The sequence below is a fragment of the Sinocyclocheilus rhinocerous genome, unplaced genomic scaffold, assembly GCF_001515625.1.
Source record: "Sinocyclocheilus rhinocerous isolate Xijiao unplaced genomic scaffold, SAMN03320098_v1.1 scaffold1694, whole genome shotgun sequence".
Lineage (NCBI taxonomy): Eukaryota > Metazoa > Chordata > Actinopteri > Cypriniformes > Cyprinidae > Sinocyclocheilus > Sinocyclocheilus rhinocerous.
In genome coordinates this window covers 1,667,161-1,673,098 of record NW_015626863.1, presented here as the reverse complement: position 1 = coordinate 1,673,098, position 5,938 = coordinate 1,667,161, and the positions used below count along the sequence as shown (strand labels likewise).

The window sequence follows — 5,938 nt, the reverse complement described above, 5'->3', positions numbered from 1 at the left end:
ATTTTTTATCTGGGTATTTTTCAAAAAATGTTAATAAAACATGATTTCTTTGGTCTGAAGAGTATATGGAGTCCAAACACTGGAAAATGTTATTGTTATTATTATAATGTAAAAAAAAAACAACCGAAATATCTTTGGAACATTAAGTTTTATTTGACTGTACAGTGACACATTTCTTCAAAGTATTTCAATATTTTAATTACCTTTTATGTAGTTAATTTAAATAGGCCTTCAGTATGTCATTTTATAGTTATGTATAAAAGTACACATTCTATAGAATCTCTCATGAAATGAGTCTATAAAAACGACAGTGAATTTGAAAAATGTTGTTTATGATGTTTAGCGAGTCGCTGCATGTTAGAAAAGATGGTGGGGAGGATCATTCTTCAGTCTGAGCTCAATCCCTGCAGCATTTCAATACTCAAGACCTTCCAGTTCACGACTATCAAGCAGCTCTTCTCTCAGATTAGACCTGCTTAAACATTGTATTAACTTTCTGTCTTTGACTTCTGAAAAATAACTACTTTAATGCTTATAAATTGTGTGATTTAATATGACACTGAGGCATTGATTGAGAATTGATCTACTGAACTAGGTCTAATGTTTACCAGTCAGAGGATAGAATTTCTTTATTTCATTATTTAAATCCAGTCCTACTTGCTGGCGAGCGTATTTATACAAACAGTGCACTCATTTTATTCTTCTTCAGACCTGCAGCAAGATGTTGGTTTTATTTTTCTGTCTGCTCTCTCTGACACCAGCGGCTACTGAAGGTACCGTGTTTTATTAATAGATCACATGGATTTTCATGAGTAGGATTTTGTTCATCATGGATGCATTTGTTTATTGTGGTTTTGTCTTGCAGTGGGTCTCGGTGGTAAAGTGCTTCTGTTTCCAACCAAGACTAACACCAGCTTTGTCGAACTCACTCCTGAAAAGCCACTGAGTCTTTCAGCGTTTACTCTGTGCATGCAGGGTGCAATGGAGGCAAGCTGGAGGGAAATTGTTCTGTTCGCCTACCGCACGCCCGAGGTTGATAAACTCAACGTGTGGAGAGAGAAAGATGGTCTTTGTCTTTGTATATTCAGTCTAGTGGAGCACTTTTCAGTCTGCCTCCTCTCTCCACCTTCCAGACTCATCTGTTTCGTCACCTGGGACTCTGCGACTGGACTTTCTGCCTTCTGGGTGGATGGACGTCGCAATTTGTTCAAGATCTATAGAAAAGGTCACTCAATTCGTCCTGGGGGCACCATCCTGCTCGGCCAGGATCCTGATGCATATGTGAGCACTTTTTACCGGGATCAGTGTTTTGTAGGAGAAATTACAGATGTGCACATGTGGGATCATGTTCTCTCCAGCAGTCAGATTAAGGGGCCGTTCACATGTCGCTCCTATAAACGCGTGGAAAACGCTAGGCGTGCCGCTTTCTGCTTTTTTCCAAAGCGTTCGGGCGCTTGCGCTCCGGAGGCGTCTGCCACTGCTAAGCAACCATGACCTGCGCTCTCCATGAAGACGCGGAAGTTTCAGCAAAGGATAAATGGATTTACAGCAGTGGCGGAGCCAGGATGTTTTCATTGGGTGTTTTCAACCAGTCTGGGGTGGCACAGAAATCTTCATTATTAGGGGAAGGGCTAAGGGGTAGAATTGGGATTGGGCCTTAATGTCAAGCGGCAATCTCCCACTCTCTCTCGTGAAGCCAACACGTAAGTGACTTAAACTGTAATTCATCAACTGGCCGCTAGAGGCTATTGCCGCTGCTGTCACCACCGTCGAGCTAGGTGGGTGTGGTTTCCGCAACCATCTCCCGCCTCTTTGCCCATTTTCGATTACCCGGGAGTGACGCGCGGTGACGCGCTGCCAAGATAGCGACGGGCCAGCTCCACCCAATTTGAGCTTCAAAAACGCTCTTCGGAAAACTACAGGTGACGTCACGGACACTACATCCATGTTTTTATACAGTCTATGCTTAATGTACATGTTAATGTACATACTTTTTAAACACTATATATTATATAGTTATATATATATCATGTTAAAATGCCCAACTTTACAGCAGAAAAAAACATGTTTACAGCCTGGTTAAAAAAGTGATTTTGGTCTATATAGCTAATTCGTCGAGCTAGGTGGGTGTGGTTTCCGCAACCATCTCCCGCCTCTTTGCCCATTTTCGATTACCCGGGAGTGACGCGCGGTGACGCGCTGCCAAGATAGCGACGGGCCAGCTCCACCCAATTTGAGCTTCAAAAACGCTCTTCGGAAAACTACAGGTGACGTCACGGACACTACATCCATGTTTTTATACAGTCTATGCTTAATGTACATGTTAATGTACATACTTTTTAAACACTATATATTATATAGTTATATATATATATAGGGCTATATGTTGCCCTTTCTAATATTTCTGTTCTGCTATGCACCCCATTTTCATTCAATGAACTAAAAACGCATTGATGTAAGTTAAGTGAACTTTTGCCTGCATATTGATTAGATTCACTGGTTGGACTGCCGCCTTGAACTTGAGCACCCGAGTAGATACGTGAACGGTGCACAACAGACCTTCAGTTCAATAACCTGAATAAGGTCTATACCTCTTGATACATGTGATCTGAATTCTATACATGCTCCATAACGTTTATGAAGTTCAGCATGTCACTGCATGTTAAAAAGACAGTGAGGAGGATCATTCCTGGATCTGAGCTTAATCACTATGTAAGGGAAACAGTGATAATTTTTAGCTCAAAGGGAATCATTTAAGATTTTAAAGGGAACTCCACCATTACTTGCCCCAAAATTGACAATCTCCTTGGAATTGTCAATAAGTGTTCTTCTGTTTAAATGCTGTGAGCTACTCAAAGCTGCTAGTTGGTTCAGGCTTGGGGCCAGGATCTGATTTACGACATCCTGTTGTCTTGGGCCCCTGTGGAATTCGGCTTCTCATGTTTCAACCATGTTTTGACCAAATCTTAGATTGTCTGATTCGGTCTGATATCCTACAACTAATGCATTTAAATACTGGAGACCCTTCTGATTATGACCATCTAGGAGGCAAATAGCTGAGGTCAACTGATCTTCTTTCAGATGAAAGAACACTGAATACTTGTGTAATACATCTTTTAAAGTGATGTAGTGCTTTCATGCTTAATTAAATGTGATTTAATGTAACAATGACACAGCGAAGAATTGATCTACTAAACTAGGAGTAATGTTTTTTTTTTTTTACTTATTTAAACAACTGTTAAACGGTTAAAATCATTTTATGACTCTTCTAGCTCTTTTTCATTCAGACCTGTAGCAAGATGTCGGTGCCAGTGGTTTTATTTTTCTGTCTGCTCTCTCTGACACCAGCGGCTACTGAAGGTACCACATTTTCATTAATAGATCACTGATTAACGCGAGTGGGATTTTTCCTCATCCCCCTTTCTTTTCTTTTTTTTTTTTTGCAGTGGGTCTTGGTGGTAAAGTGCTTTTGTTTCCAACTGAGACTGATACCAGTTGTTAAACTCATTCCTGAAAAGCCACTGTGTCTTACAGCATTTACTCTCTGCATGCGGGTTACGACGGAGCTCCAGGGCGAGAGGGAGATCATTCTGTTCGCCTACCACACGATTAATGGCGATGAGCTGAACTTGTGGAGAGTCTGATGGCCGTTTGTCCTTGTATATTAGATCTAGTGACGATGCAGCATTTTTCCGTCTGCCTCCTCTCTCCACCTTCCAGACACACCTGTGCATCTCCTGGGACACTGCAACTGGTCTTACTGCTTTCTGGGTGGATGGATGTCGCAGTTTGTTCCAGGTGTATAGAAAAGGTCACTCAATTCGTCCTGGTGGCATTGTCCTGCTCGGCCAAGACGCTGATGCATTTGTGGGTGGCTTTGACGCAGGTCAAAGCTTTGTAGGAGAAATTACAGATGTGCACATGTGGAATTATGTTCTCGCCAGCATTCAGATTAAGGCGGTTTATTCAAACCAGGAAACATATGTCAAGGGAAACATGTTTGACTGGAACACCATCAAATATAAAATAATTGGCAATGAGCAAGTGACTCAAGATAACTGATTGTAATCAGTTGTAATGTCACATACGCAGTGTACAAAGCTGTAAAAGCTAACCAATAAATTTATTTTCTGAATATTACAAGTGCAATGCATGTGCATAATTTGGAAAAATATTAAATGTTAAACATTTTTACTGAAGCATACATGCATGTGACTTCTGGAGGATGTGGTCAATAATTCTGATAATTTGATAAATATTTTGTCTAATTACGGTAATGCTGCCTTCACGGAAACTTCCTACTTCCCACTTCTGCAGTTGTAATTATGAGTTTGTAAGTGCTTTGCTGTCGGAAAGAACAGAAATCATGGTGAACAGCCTATTCATTCTTGCCTGTTTCTTGGGGCAATCTTATTAAAGCTAAAAGGTATAGATTAGAAGATATTTAGTCAATATCCAACAGGTTTTGAATAAAATGTAGCGTCCCATTTATTGGTAACCATATAAATATTTACAGCGCTATCTAGCGCTAACTGGATGACAATTCCTAAATTTTGGTCAAATAAATGCTATTTTTTACTGTGTTCAATACATACATTATGCATCAAATGGTTATTTATATACGTAAATATACGTGACTGTAATGGCAGGAGAAAGAAATGTAGATGTTGTGAGAAAAACAAATAAAACTTCACAGTACTACTGCTACGTTTCTCTCCTCCGCATATTTAAAGTGTATGGCTCGCCCAACTTGGAACCACGGGTTTCAAAATTATCTTAAAATAAAAGAATGAAATAATTATCTTAAAATAAAATAATCAACTCGGAACCACAGGTATCTTATAGTTTCCCAGTTGTAAATACGACTAGAGAGGCCATTCATTTCCAATTTCTGACTAGGAAACTCATATTTACGATAATTCTGATAGCACGTGAAGGCTGCATTAATGTCAAGCCACTACAGCTAGTTCGGAACAGCAGCACAGACCTTAAAGCAATAAAGGCACATATCGTTCATTTGAAAAGATACACTATATAGATACACTCATCAGCCACGACATGAAAACCACCTGCCTAATATCATGTAGGTCCACCTCTTTCTGCCAAAAGAGCTCCATGAGACCTCTTTACGTGTCCTATGGTATCTGGCACCAAGACAATAGCAGCAGAAGTTTTGCAAGAAACAAGGTGGGGCCTCTATGAATCAGATTTGTCGGTCCAGCACATCCCATAAATGCTTAATTGGATTGGGATCTGGGGAATTTGGAGGCCAAATTGAGCTTTTTGTAAACCCACTCGCCTTGCCATTACTATTTGGCCCTTGTCACCCAAATCTACTCGCTTGCCTATTTTTGCTGCTTTCCAGCAAATGAAATTCAAGAACTAACTGTTTACCTGCTGCCTTGACATGTGCTATTTTAACAATATAATGTTATTCACTTCACCTGTCAGTAGTTTTAATACTGTGGCTGTTGTGGTTTTCTTTCCTCAATTCTCCGACCTCATAAACCTATCACTTCTACTGATGTCGCTGTTGTTAAGATCATTTTTAGATGATTTACAAGGGAAATTTGTCTGATACGCTGCTGCTGTCTGGTGGTCACACGCGGGCAGTTCAGTTATGAGTAACAACAAATATATTCTCATTGCTTAAAGGGGTCATATGATGTTGCTAAAAAATAACATTATTTGGTGTAATGAAATGTGTTTATGCGGTTTAAGTTTCAAAAAACACATTATTTTCCACATACTGTACATTATTGTTTCTCCTCTATGCCCCGCCTTTCTGAAACGCGTCGATTTTTACAAAGCTCATCGGTCTGAAAAGCAAGGTGTGCTGTGATTGGCCAGCTATCCAGTGCGTTGTGATTGGCCGAATACCTCAAGCGTGTGACGGAAATGTTACGATGTTACGCCCCTTACCATACTGTGATGAAAT

At 40.1% G+C, this 5,938-nt stretch overlaps 1 pseudogene; it reads left to right on the top strand.

The window, feature by feature from the left end:
* The first annotated feature begins 450 nt into the window (after positions 1 to 450).
* Positions 451 to 4,122, top strand: LOC107717974 (pentraxin fusion protein-like; annotated as a pseudogene).
* The last annotated feature ends 1,816 nt before the right edge of the window (positions 4,123 to 5,938 follow it).